The sequence below is a fragment of the Salvelinus sp. IW2-2015 genome, linkage group LG19, assembly GCF_002910315.2.
Source record: "Salvelinus sp. IW2-2015 linkage group LG19, ASM291031v2, whole genome shotgun sequence".
Lineage (NCBI taxonomy): Eukaryota > Metazoa > Chordata > Actinopteri > Salmoniformes > Salmonidae > Salvelinus > Salvelinus sp. IW2-2015.
The window spans coordinates 4,871,575-4,886,319 of NC_036859.1; the positions used below are offsets into that span (position 1 = coordinate 4,871,575).

Below are 14,745 nucleotides of genomic sequence, written 5' to 3' on the forward strand. Positions count from 1 at the left end.
TCGCACATCTCAGACTGAATTGATTACCTGCTACTCGAATGGCAGTGTGGAAAGGTTATAATCGGAATTAAATCTTTCGCAATTCTTTGTTACAAGCCCAACTCAGCCCTAAAAAAGCAGTAGGAGCCTCTGACGTCTTTATCACTGCCTCCTCTCTGCTGCAGCTCTGTGACTACTTCTTTCTTTCATTTTGGCCTAACCAGAACAGAGTATTGTCTATTCTTCTACACAGCAGAAGTTTGTCCGGCGTCAAGTGTTTGCCTCATGGACAACATTGTAGCTCATCGTAAAAATACATTTATGGGGATAGTACTTCGGCCACTGATCAAAATGTATAGTCTTCACATCTTTCCCATATATTCCCAATATAGGCCTCCCTGTGCATGCCAATATGTTTAGACATGTACAATGGTTAAGGTGTCAGTGAGTCACGACCACCTTTGTTTAATGTAAATGTCAACAACAGCCTACTCGACAGCATAACTACTCCTAATTTTAAAAGCAATACTGGTACCTAATTAGATAGTCAGTCCACATACTGTCGCATAAGTTTTGGTATTTCCTCCTCTTCACTGTTCACTCCTGTCTCCCGCTCTCGCTCTCTTCTCTCCCCTTCCCCTCTCTGGCTTCTATGCGGTCTCGTCTCTCTCTCTTCTTCTCCTCTCCTCTTCTTCTCTGTCATCTCTTCTCCCTCTCTCTCATCTCTCCTTCTCTTTCGCTCTTCGTCCCTCTCTCCTCTCTCGGTTAAACTCGTTAACGGACCATTAGAGAGAAGGACAGCATGAGCCCACATGACCCCATCCTAAGCCCTAAAACACACCCCAGAGAGAGCGAGAAAGGGACAGGGAGGACAATAGAAGGGAGGAAAGGAATACAACTAAAAAGATGAGAGGGGAAAGGGAACAGCAAAGGAATGAAGGGTCATGGGTCAAGAAGAGAGAACAAGTGATACATGAGACTGGACAGAGTGAGAAGAGAAGTGACAGCAGGAAGAATACAGGCAATACACTAGAAGGAGAAATATGCTGTAGAGAGAGGACGAAAGAGAAAGTGGTAGACTAGAGAGATAACTAGAGAGAATAACGGGGAAGGGAGACGAAGGAGAGAACAAGAGAGGGCTAGATAGGGGGAATAAGAGAGAGAATGAGCGCTTGGTGGAGAGAGGTCGAGAGGTGAGTGATAAGTATACTGTGACTTTAGGAGACTCCAGGAGAAGGGGTTGATTTGGAAATGGAGGGGAAGACGGCTAGGCTGCTTCCTCAGTCCGACACAGGAATGTAGAGCGTGCCAGACAGGAATCTCTAACCCCCACAGACTCTGGCTCCACTTATCTGGGCTCGGGGAGAGAGAGATGAAGGGGTAGAGGGGGATGAAGGGGGAGAGGGTAGAGATAGTGCTGGACACCCAAAAATGATCCCGTCCACCTCTGCCCTCATATCTTCCCTCTCTCTCCTGTCTTCCCTCCAGCTAATAAACACACACGAAACCTTGAGGGTGGATGCGTTCGAGGTCAAGGGAACTCAGGGAAGGCCAAAAAGTCTAACCACCACACTGGGGCGGCGACAGAAAATAACACAGCCAGCCTCTGAGACCATTATAAACACACACAAACACCTTGTTCTGCCTCCTGATGATTTCGCTCCTTTTTCTCTAAAGAAAAGAAAGGACTTCACTTTAGTTTGCTATTCGCTGTCCCTGTGAAAGAAAGCAGTCACACACAGACACACAGACAAATACCAACCTACCAATCTACCCTGGAGGAGTAAAACACACAGACACGCACACACACTTCTCTCTCCACTCCATTATTCCATCTCCTCCTTCTCTCTCTTCTCTCTCCACTCCATTATTCCATCTCCCCCTTCTCTCTCTTCTCTTTCCACTCCATTATTCCATCTCCCCCTTCTCTCTCCACTCCATTATTCCATCCCGCTTCTCTCTCTTCTCTTTCCACGTCCATTATATACCATCTCCTCACCTTCTCTTCTCCACTCCATTATTCCATCTCCCCCTCTCTACTTCCTTCTTCCTCTTTCTCCACTCCATCTATTCCAGCTCCTCCTTTCTCGCTCTTTCTCTTTCCACTCCATTATTCCATCCCCCCTCTCTCTCTTCTCTTTCCACTCCATTATTCCAGGTCCTCCTTCTCTCTCTTCTCTTTCAACTCCATTCATCCATCCCCTTCTCTCTCTTCTCTTCTCACTCCATTATTCCATCCCCCCTTCTCTCTCTTCTCTTTCCCACTCATTATTTAATCTCCTCCTTCTCTCTCCACACCATTATTCCATCACCTCCTTCTCTCTCTTCTCTTCCACTCCATTATTCACTTATCCCCCTTCTCTCTCTTCTCCGTCCACTCCATTATTTCCATATCCCCCTTCTCTCTCTTCTCTTTCCACTCCATTATTCCATCTCCCCCTTCTCCCTCTTCTCTCTTCAACTCCATTATTCAATCTCCTCATTCTCTCTCTTCTCTTTCTCACTCCATTATTCCACTCCCTCTTCTCTTTCCACTCAATTATTCCATCTCCCCCTGCTCTTTACATCTCTTTCCCACTCCATTATCCATCTCCCCACTTCTCTCTCTTCTCTCTTCCACTCCATTATTTCAGCTCCTCCTTCCATCTCTCCACTCCATTATTCCATCCCCCCTTCTCTCTCTTCTCTTTCCACTCCATTATTCCAGCTCATCCTCTCTTTCTTCTCTTTTCCACTCCATTATTTCCATCCCCCCTTCTCTCTCTTCTCTTTCCACTCCATTTTTTCCAGCTCCTCCTTCTCTCTCTTCTCTTCCACTCCATTATTCAATCTCCCCCTTCTCTCTCTCTTCTTTTTCTCACTACAATTATTCCATCTCCTCTTCTCTCTCCACTCCATTATTCCATCCCCCCTTCTCTCTCTTCTCTTTCCACTCCATTATTCCAGCTCCTCCTTCTCTCTCTTCTCTTTCCACTCCATTATTCAATCCCCCTTCTCTCTCTTCTCTTTCCTCATACATTATCCATCTCCTCCTTCTCTCTCCACTCCACTATTCCATCACCTCCTTCTCTCTCTTCTCTTTCCAACTCCATCTATTTCCAAAATACCCCACCTTTCACACATCAACTTAGACTTCAAGAGGATACCAGTACGGCAGTGGGCCCAGGGGTGAGGTTCCAAGGCCGAGAGCGAGGGGGAGGAAGGACATTCGGGGTGGTAAAGTGGGTACGGATGGTTCCACCCGACAGGTATCGGGGTTGATTGTAATAGCGTCGATACGCCCGCCGAGATGAGCGGGTAACAGCATACCTCCGAGCGGGAAGGAGGGGCCAACTTTGTGGAGGAGGAAACACAATGGGGGCGGGGAGCACAGTCTAGCGCTCTCCGGCGCAGGAACGATGTATGCTAAGGAGCACTTGTATTGAAACGTCTGTCAACTGAGCCTATTTTTAGATAATTTACTATTATAGAAAGTTTGATAGAAGGAAATGAAAAGATGATCCCCAGGGGGTATAAAGATCACGCCACATTGCAGGAAGTTCAACTGATATTAGCTGGCCCGGCACAAGGGATAAAATAATAGGAATCCATTCTAAGGAAACGAGTAGCCTACCCCCTCAATACGACGGTCCATGATTGAAACCACCGTCGATAGACGGGCACGAGGAAGGAGCCTGAGCGGCGGGAGTAACGGGGTCGTATCCGCCCCTTCGGAAAGATATACACGGAGGACGGGGCTGGGGGCGCTAACACTGAGTGATAGGCCGGGCGGGGGCCAGTTTTTGTCTCCATGTAACAAGGGGAGAAACTAGCCGGCAATAGTAATGGAGGGGGTATGGTAATAGGTGAAAAAAAGCCCACAGCGGATCAGCAACACCTACTATCAAAAACGCGGATAAGCGGGGCGCAGACGCTCGTCCCCAGAGAATAAAGTCCAATTGTATCAGATGAATAACAAAGGGGGATAAGAAATATAGAGATTGCTGGTAAGGTACGTAAGACGGCAAGTAGTGGGGCGACAATAGGTAAGGGGGAGGTTGAAATATAAGTATGTCCATGTCCAGTCCACGCAACATAGCCCGAGAGGCGCCCGTCCCGGCCGCGCAACACGCAACCCCCCTTAGAGAAGACGGCGCAGGCGAGAAGACAAAACAAGACGGGCAGAGACTTGAGGTACTCTTCCTCGGCACCTCGGGTGCTGCACACTTTCATGTAGTCCGACCCGTGAAATACACATATTCAACGTAAGACTTCGGGTGGAATCTGCACGGACTGTAGGTTGGATAAACCCCGTCGACGATGGAGTAATCTGGAAGGGGGTGGGGTGCCGTGGGTGGGTGGGTGGATCGGAGTTCCCAGCAACGGGTAGGAACTAAGGAGGCACGAAAAGTCACCAAGATGCCGCCGGAGGCCTTCTTACCTTCATCCATCAATGGCACACCCAAGGGTTTACGGACTGAAGGAGGAAGAGAAAACAGGGAGGGAGTCGGGGAGGGAGCCACCTAGCCATCAACAAATAACACTTAGGAGCAAGGGCGGGGGACGACACATCAAAAAAAAGATAACGAACACGGAGCCGGACTGATCTGAAGCCGACTTTGGTAGGAATAGGCGAAAACCAATAGGCCAAGGATGCTACAAGGCTGAAGAGGAGAGGCGGCAGATTCCTCCCCGCTCCAAGGGAAACCTAAAACAGCTGCGCGTGATAGCACATTTATTCCAGAGCCGTAAAGCTAACCGCAAACCCCAACGCAAATACCCCTCTCGGACGATTTCTACACCTAAGCCCTCTTGAGGCCGCCCACCCCCCAGTGGCGGAACTAACCCGGAGCGCGAGGCCGGCGAGTGGAAGCTAGGGCCGGCCCAGTCTTACTACCCGGGAGCACGGTAGCTAGAACGAACGTAATGCAAGGATGCCATCGATACCACGCAAAGAGACAAAGGAAAGATAATGTATAGCAAAGAGGAAAGAACGGCGGCGGGGGAGCCCCACCCGGGGGTCAGCCAAGGCCCCGGCCCTCCTGGGGTAATGTATCGTCACGATCCTGGTATGGGGGTCTGTTGCAGTTGGATCAAATTAAGGTAGAAGAGGGTCTTGCCCTCGCCATTATCCCTGTCCATGGCCTCCAAACTGTTGGTTCTAGGTTCTGCTGCGTGTAAGTGGTGTAGTATATCTCCTGAGAAACCTGCGAGCCTACCTCGAGCCGTGAGGTAAGGTTTTATGTGTGTGTGGATATGTGGAAAAATGGTTCGCGTTCTAGAAGTCTTCACCCATGAGTGCGTGGGGTGGCGATATTTAGGTTCCGGGGACTTGAAGGCGCTCGCGAAACAAAAAATATAGTGGCGAGATACTCAACTTGAGCCGCTTCCCCTCCGCGGGAGCGCCCCCCGATCCATTCTCTCCCATTTTAGGTGATGAAGTAAACGCTATCCCTCTTTTATTTATTCGAGTTAATCATTCACACGTTAAACGTGGTCCAAGTGTCGACCATATGGGACCGCCTGGAAGTAACCGAAGGCGGACAACTATTTTCCTCCCTACTACCCCTCCCTCCCCCCTTCTCTTCCCATCAACGTCAGATTATATACTCTTGTCCTCATAAGGGCTTAGACATTGGTATCCCGAGGGCGTGCCGTGCAAACTACCGAATCCTCAACTTACGTAGCCAATATGGGGCGTCGAGTTCCCCTACGCTCCATACCACTGGTATTGACGCTAGAGACGTGAGATAGGAGGGGGAGGTTGAGAGGGAGGGCTTAGCCCACGTGCGTCTCTCCAACTCCCTCTGTCCACTTATGTATTAGGTTCAGGTCTAGACTGCTATAGATCTACCCGGTCGGGAGTTTAGTTGTCGGGTGCGGTTCCCCTTAGTCCTTCGTCTAGTGCTATAGTGTCCCCCTTCCCCAACTCCACATTAGCGTTAATCCTCATCTACTCCGAGCACTCCTACCCCTTCTCCCCTCTTCTCCCTACCCGGACCCCTCCCCCCTCTCTCTTCTCCTACGGTTAGCCTTCAAGGACCCCTTTTTTTTGATTACCGGCCCTCCTTATTCATCTCCCGCCCTTCTTGCACAACTCTATTTAGGAAAAACTTGCGTTGGCGGCTGCCGAGGCTCGGGTAGGGCTATGGTGGGTGCCATAAGTTTAATGAGGGGGGACAGAGTCAAGGTCTATCCGTCACTCCACCCCCCCATCATGTCTTTATCCTTCCCCATCTTCACTTCCCCTCCCTCCCGCGACCTTCTTTCTATGGGGTCTGCTTCTTGCTTCACTGTTTTCTTTTTCTTTTCTTCTTATTTTCCATTGGGTTCTCCTAGATTTTAGAGTTTTTCCTTGAGATATTGAGGTTTATATATCCAGTCATGTTGCAGTCCTCGCGGGCTTCAGTCCTCACGGCTGTTCGTATGGGGCCGGCGTTCCTTTATGGTTATTCAGATTGTTCCTTTTTTTTATCGTCGTAGTTTTTTGCATTTTCAACTCAGTCTTTTCCGAAGATGTTTTGGTTATGTTCCGGTCCATAATTTCTTCTCAATAGTCTTACTCCTCTTCAATTTATTGCTTCTCCTTTTCTTTCTCACATTGCTTTCCTCTGGTGGCCTTTTTCTCACTCCAATGCACGGTACATATTCCGCATCTAGTCCAACGCTCTTCGCTCTTATGGGGCCAACTCACTACTGTATCTCATGGCTTCCAGCCCCCTGGGCTCTTTGTCATTCGTACTTGGGGTCCAACTCCATAGCTTCCATGTTCTCGCCCCTTGCTCTCCTCTTTCTCTCGTTGTGGGGGCGCGGAAGGGCCCCCCCCCTCCCATTATATTACCACGCCTCCTCCTTCCCTAACTTACTCTTCTCTTCAAACCCCTATCAACTTTATAATCTGCCTCTCACACATCATCCCCCACCCTTCTCTCTCTTGCTCTTTCTCAACACAATCTATCTCCCATCCTTTCACTGGCTACTCACTTCTTCTCTCCACTCCACGTATGTCCATCACCTGCGCGTTCTCTGGGGCTCTTGGTGACTTCTCTGATTCCCACTCCATATTCCATGGGCGTGGCCGGGCCCCACTCTCTTTCCACTCCTTATTCAATCTATTCCTTACCTTCTCTGGGGGCTCTTTCGGTATTTGCGTCACTCCATTATTGCCACTCTCCTTATCTGGCTGTAATCTTTCCGATCTCAAATGTATTCCATCTCCCCCTTCTGGACATTTAAGTGGGAATAGTGACGAATTGCAGTGGGGCTATCCTTGCCTATGGGTGATACTGCAATAGCGGGACCACACCTCTATAGGATCTTCTAAGAGATCGAGGGGTGGGCCGAGCTATCACCCTTTTTCCCCTATTCCCTGTAGGGGAAGGACGAGCACTACAGCAAAAACAGGTTGGGATTTCTTCTCTTGTCCACTCCATTATTCCATCTCCCCTTCTCTCTCCACTCCATATATTTCCATCTCCCCCTTTCTCTCTTCACTTTCCACTCCAATATTCCATCTCCTCCTTCTCCTTTCTTCTCTTTCCACTCCCAATATTCCATCTCCCCCTGCTCTCGCGCACTCATTATTCCATCTCCCCCTTCTCCCCCTGCTCTTCCGCCACTCCATTATTTCCATCCCCCTTCTCTCTCTTCTCCTTTCCACTCCATATTCCACCTCCCCCTTCTCTCTCCACTCCAATATATCATCTCCTCTTCTCTTCTCTTCTCTTTCCACTCCAATATTCCATCCTCCCCCTGCTCTCGCCACTCCATTATTCCATCTCCCCCTTCTCTCTCTTCTCTCTCCACCTCCAATATCATTCCCATCTCCTCTTCTCTCTCTACTCCTCTTCCTCCCCTCTCTCTCCACTCTAAATCCATACTCCCCCTTCTCTCTCCACTGCATAATAATTTGCCATTCTCCCCTTACTCTCTCCACTCCATTATTCCATCTCCCCCTTCTCTCTCTTCTCTCTCCACTCCATTATTCCATCTCCCCCTTCTCTCTCTTCTCTTTCTCACTCCTGCTGTCTTGGGATTCCCGCACCAACATGTTGGCCCTGAGGTGTACACTCTAAAAACAAATGGTTCTACATAGTGCCAAATAAGAGTTCTTTGGCTTGTAAATATAACAGAACTCTTTTTGGTGCTAAATGGAACCTTTTTTTTTAAGGTTCTATAAAGAACCATGCTCATAAGGTTGTAAATGGAACCTATACGGTGCTATTACCCTTTCCTAAGGTTCTATAATGAAACCATTCCAAAAATATTCTATATAGCACCAAACAGGGTTCCGCTATGGTTAAAAACATTTTAGGGGCTCTATAGAACACGTTTTAATGGTTTCATGGAGAATGGTTCTATAAAGAACCGTTCTCAATCTCAAAGGTCTTTGTAGAACCATAAAGGATTTTTAAATTCTTGTTTAATAGCCATATTATATTGTTAGAATTCCATAGGTTTTATTATTGTGTTTATTAACAAGTAGAATCGGGTGTGCTGGCTCTGGAACTACTGACATGTTCAACTGTCCTCAATTGACACCAGGCCATCCAACAGGTAAAAACTAACAGATTAGATCAAATGGAATGACACTCTCACTCCCCGTTGCACAAAAAAAGAGCTGTGTGCAAACCACACCACAGACTATTTGAATGAGTCGCCGCCAATATATTTACATTTTCACTAAAAGTGGAAAGAACCTTTTTTTTTGAACGGCAAAGAACCATTGAAAGGCTCAAAGGGTTGTTCGGGTCAATATGGTTCCAGATGGAACCATCACCCCTGAGGAACCCTAATTGTTAGTGTGTAGTAGGCCTGCGGTGTGGACGTACAGTAGGCCTCACTCCCTCATAGCATGCCCATGCAGTGTGAGTGTAGCGGGGGTAAAGAGGGGAAGATGTAAGAGGAGAGGAGAGATTAAAGGGATGAAAGGGGGCAGAAGGGCAGAAGAAAGATTAGGACGGCTGAGAAGGGAGGAAGGCAGGTTAAGAAGGGATATGGGGGGTTGAAGGAGGTTGATTGATTAAAAGAGTTTAAACTGTCACCAAGAAAAACAGTGGGTATAATTTGGGATTTGCATGTGAATGTGTTCAGTCAAAAAATATATACTATAACACACACACACACACACACACACACACACACACACCACCTCAATATATGAAGGGGAGCAGAAGTGACAGTGTGAAATAGAGGATGGAGGGAGAGGACAGATGGAAACAAGCTTCCAGGACTTCCTTGGCCCTCTCTGACGGACAAATAAAACGCACACACACTCAAAAGAGCCCCTACGACAATACACATACCCACTCAAACACCACCACACAACACACAACACGCATAGCATTCAACACAAAAAACACCCTGATGTGTTATCCTTTTCATTGCCCTCCGTGCTTTCACAACACGTCCATTCTCTCTTTAAAAGAAGGGAGTAGGTTGCTGTCAGATGGGAAGGACAGGGAGGGGGTGAGCAAGGGGGGAAGGTTGAGGGGTAAGAGAGGGAGGAGGAACGGGTGGAGTAACAGGGAAGGGAAGGATGAACGTGGTCAAGGGGAAGGAGACTTTGCCCTCGAGCAAGAACCCTCCCGCGACTGTGTGTGCGTGTGTTGTGAGTAAGTTGTCACTTGGCCAATCTGACACACCCACAAGCCAGCAGACCTCCACATCCTGTTCGGGGGGTACGTTTGTCAAACACCACCTCCCTCCTCCTCACCCACTACCCCCCCCCCCCCCCCCCTTCTCATACTGGTCAGACGGGTGAAGGATGTGTGTGAAGGGGGGAGTTCACCACAGTAAACAGAACAAACCTCTCTAAAATAAACAAGAGGAACGAGAGAGAGAGAGAGCAAGTGTAAGACGCCCCAAGGGTTTGGTTTTTAGGGCTTCTCTCTCTCTCACACTTAAAAGCCACATGCAGACACACATAGACTAACACAAACACAGAAAAATGCACACTTTGTTCACTGTCGAGTTTGCTACACACACACACACCCACACACACACACCCACACACACACGCAGGCATTTAAACCACCACTCTCCCCTCCCTCTCTATCCAGCGTGCTCGTGAATAACACCCAGTCAGAGGTCTGAGCAGAGCTACACATGCACCACAGAGAGCTGGAAAGGCCATGGGGAGTTCAGGCCAACTGTCTGACTGATCTAGCCATTACAGAGCATCCCATCATACAGTAGCACCGTAGTCTTAGTTAATACACTGTCCAACTACTCAGTCCACCTGCCCCCACTTTGCTCCACACTAATGCCATATCCCTCAACTGGTTCCTTCGTAACACACATCCGTTCTACTATATCAGTCAATTTCTCTCTATATGTCAATACAAGAACCACACGAGCCCTATACTACTACACATGGTTGCTCACAGTCCAGGGTTCATCCACAGTGTGAGTATGCCTTTAGGTGTGGGCATATTTGCATGTTGTCTGTTGCGGTGTGTGTGTGTGTGTGTGTGTGTGTGTGTGTGTGTGTGTGTGTGTGTGTGTGTGTGTGTGTGTGTGTGTGTGTGTGTGTGTGTGTGTGTTTGAGATACTGTGAATGTTCAACCACAGCAGCCCCCTGTGCCAACAGGACATCCTGTCAGGGTGCCTTCTGGGTAACTTTAGATCTGAACGATCAATGTGCGCCGAGCGCACATACTTGCGTGTGTGTATGGATGTGCATGAGTGCATCCGGTGTGTATGTGTGTGTGTGTGTGTGTGTGTGGGCTGTGGTTAGCTGGGGAGCACAGGCCCTGCCCAGGTGCACGGTGAGATGGCTAATCCTTAACCCCCCCAGCTCAGTCGCTCCTCTCTCCTCCACCCTTCACTAATCCTCTCATCACCGCTCCTCTCCAATTTCCCCTCTTCTCTCTTTCTCCCATCCCTCCCTCTTAGCTGTGTTCCATTGGCAGTCTGTGGACAGGTGGGGGTGCGGACGTTTTGGAAAAAGACATGGTCAGGCCTGGGGAGGAGGTGGCTTCCTGTACACCAGGGTTCTGTGGAGCCAGAAGGTTTATAAATACATCGGGTGTTAAAGAGGGAAGACAGGGGGGACCAGATCTCTGTGTTAGATGACACAATAGATGAAAGGGTGACAGATAGGCTAGTGTGCGTACATGTTTGCGTTTGTGGTGTAGGCGTAGGGGTTTCAGCTGGTGTACTGTCCATAATGTCCAACAGGATGTGAGGTCATACGACAAAGATGGAGGGTAGGCGTTGAGAAGTGGTGGTTACCATGGTGATAGTAGAACAGTGGGCTACTGAAAGAGAGAGACAGGAGGCAGAAGAGAGGAGGAGGGGGGAAAAACAGTGTAGCAGTCTTCCGTCACGACTACCAACAGAACAAATGACCATTCAGCCCCAAAACTGAGGGGCAGGGGGAAGTGGGGGAAGAGGGGAGGGAGTGAATGGAGGGGGGGAAGTGGGGGATATGGAGGGAGTGACAGGGAGTGACAGGGGGGTGGGGTGACAGGGGGACAACAAGTCAACAGGGTGGATAGGCTGCCAAAGAGCAGAGAGATATGGGGGAGGTTGGTGAAGAGAGGAGAGATTGAGGGGGAAAGAAAGGGAGGAAGAGAGAAAGAGAGTGAGAGAAGGCAAGAAAGAGAAAGACAGACAAAGGAGAGACAATTCAAAGTCACCCAGGCATAACCCAGTACTTGTCAATCAGTGAGTCGTGAAGAGAGGGGTTAAAAATTAAGTCCACGTTTTGAAATATTAAATCTATTTCGGTTTTTAATGGAGAGACGGTGAATTAAAAGGAGGAAGAGAAATACATAGAGTAGATTATTAAACTGGGAAAAAGAGGAGGGATAGAAAACCGGAGAGGTGCGAGAGGGGTGAGGGGGTTGAAATCTGTTCATGGTGTTTTAAATATTAAACCTATTTCAAGTTTAATGAAGTGCAAATACTATGGGGAGAGTCTTAACTGGAGTACGGAGCGGAAGGTGGTGAAAGGGGGAGCTGATTCATTATTTCAGGCGTTCACCTTTAGACTGTGGAGACTTGGGGAGAAGGAAGGAAGGAAAAAAAGAGAAGACGAGAAAAAGTTGACGAAGAAGTGATGAAGTGCGGGGCAGTTTTAAAGACGCCTTTTTGGCTACCCCAGGTGAGTGTGGAAGGCCCCATGGGAATTGTCAGAACGATGCGAGTATAATAGTCATACAGGCCCGAACACGCACAGATACAAATACACACACAGAGCAGAATGCCTGTCTGGTACTCGGCTAACAACAATAAAGGGATTGTATTTAATGAAAATCTTTGTCTGACATGGTTTACAAGGTGACCAACACACTAGGCCTAGTCTAAGAGAGTGTTGTGGACCTATGGGTAACATATCATCTGCATAGAAACAGCATAAAGAGTCTGACCTCATCTTGAATAAATACTTTGTTTATACAGTACTGTATGTGTAAGGGCCTTCGACTTCCTCTCTCACTGTCGCTCTCTCTCTTTGTTTGTCTGTCTCTCTCTCTCTTCCTCTCTCATGTCGCCTCTCTTCTTTGTTTGTCTGTCTCTCTGTCTGTTCTCTGTCTCTCTCTCTCTCTCTTCCTCTCTCACTGTCGCTCTCTCTCTTTTTTTGTCTGTCTCTCTGTCTGTTTCTCTGTCTCTCTCTCTCTCTCTCTTCCTCTCTCACTGTCGCTCTCTCTCTTTGTTTGTCTGTCTCTCTGTCTGTTTCTCTGTCTCTCTCTCTCTCTCTCTCTCTCCCCCTCTTTGATGATGCCTCTCCATAGACGCTGGCTCCACTACCCCTTATAGACTTAGCTGTTTTAAGATGCCCTCTCTGAGTGGATGTTTTAGTGGAGCAGAGATGCTATCAGAGACTTAGAGGTAGGACTGTCTGTGTTTATGATGCTTCAAAACAGTGTCACAGTAGCAGTGCCATGGGAATGTACGTGTAAGGATTAGTCAAGAAAACCCAACCTAGGCAACACACTGACTAGGGTCTGGTTTCAATGATGGAATATTTTGGCATAGAGGACTTACGTCGCTGCCTGCGTCGCGAAGGGGAAACGAATCATTCTGGGTACTCTCCCAACAAATCACAAGGCAGTCATGCAAGGAGTTTTGCAGGCGAAACCTTTGCAGGGGTTTTAGCTAAGGCAGTTGATGCAAACTAGTCACTTGCGAAATGCCCTCATTAAAAATGACCTCTGTGATCTCCATCTTGCTGGCTTCTATTTTGTATTTTATTCAAGTGGATAAAGTAGTGTCGTGGGCAGTGATGTAGTTCCTCTCTGCCAAAAGAGTCCATAATTGAAACCAGACCTATAGTCACTGTGTTGCCTAGGGTTTTCAAGACTATGTAAGGATCAGTCTTAATACTGAGCCATTTAGTGTTTTCATGAAAATACATGTTGACTTAAACAGCTGGGAGAATAAGGATTTGGTTTCCTTAGATTCCCTTCACTTGCAAACATCTGCTGTGGGCTTGATATCATTATCGTGGCCAGTGAGCAGCGAACTGAATTCTCTGTGTGTTGGTTGTGTGGTGGTGTGTGTGTGTGTGTGTGTGGTGTTGCGTGTGGTCGTGCGTGCGTGCGTGCGTGCGTGCGTGCGTGCGTGCGTGCGTGCGTGCGTGCGTGCGTGCGTGCGTGCGTGCGTGCGTGCGCGCGTTTTTGTATACATAGACATGTAGGATCATTTGAATAGGGTATGTGTTTGTATACAGTAGACATGTAGGGTCATTTTGAATAGGGTATGTGTTTGTATACAGTAGACATGTAGGATCATTTGAATAGGGTATGTGTTTGTATACAGTAGACATGTAGGATCATTTGAATAGGGTTTGTGTTTGTATACAGTAGACATGTAGGATCATTTTGAATAGGGTATGTGTTTATACAGTAGACATGTAGGATCATTTTGAATAGGGTATGTGGTTTGTATACAGTAGACTATAGGATCATTTTGAATAGGGTATGTGTTTGTATACAGTGAACATGTAGGGTCATTTTGAATAGGGTATGTGTTTTGTATACAGTAGCATTGTAGGATCATTTTGAATAGGGTATGTGTTTGTATACAGTAGACATGTAGGATCATTTTTAATAGGGTATGTGTTTGTATACAGTAGACATGTAAGATCATTTTGAATAGGGTATGTGTTTGTATACAGTAGACATGTAGGATCATTTTGAATAGGGTATGTGTTTGTATCAGTAAACATGTAGGATCATTTTGAATAGGGTATGTGTTTGTATACAGTAGACATGTAGGATCATTTTGAATAGGGTATGTGTTTGTATACAGTAGACATGTAGGTCATTTTGAATAGGGTATGTGTTTGTATACAGTAGACATGTAGGATCATTTTGAATAGGGTATGTGTTTGTATACAGTAGACATGTAGGATCATTTTTGAATAGGGTATGTGTTTGTATACAGTAGACATGTAGGATCATTTTGAATGGGGTAATGTGTTTGTATACACGTAGACATGTAGGATCATTTTGAATAGGGTATGTGTTTGTATACATAGACATGTAGGATAATTTTGAATAGGGTATGGTGTTGTATACAGTAGACATGTAGGATCATTTTGAATAGGGTATGTGGTTGTATACAGTAGACATGTAGGATCATTTTGAATAGGGTATGTGTTTGTATACAGTAGACATGTAGGATCATTTGAATAGGGTATGTGTTTGTATACCACCATTTCACTTGTATTCCATTTCCATGTTAAATCCTATTTGAAAATTGTTGCTTAATAATAGTATTTGATAGGGGACAGAATTTAGAGAATACCATATATAAATAAGGCATACTTTTTTCTTTTTT

General features: G+C 47.1%; 1 protein-coding gene and 1 long non-coding RNA gene across 2 annotated transcripts in view; both read right to left on the bottom strand.

Annotated features, from left to right (window-relative positions):
• zbtb46 (zinc finger and BTB domain containing 46) overlaps positions 1-14,745 on the bottom strand; it is a 152,813-nt gene that overhangs the window by 70,144 nt on the left and 67,924 nt on the right.
• LOC139029270 (uncharacterized) lies at positions 2,055-8,512 on the bottom strand. Its single transcript, XR_011481568.1, has 4 exons — positions 7,895-8,512; positions 7,724-7,764; positions 2,634-3,065; positions 2,055-2,440 (listed from the first exon to the last, which is right to left on the bottom strand). It is a non-coding gene; the product is annotated as an uncharacterized lncRNA (long non-coding RNA).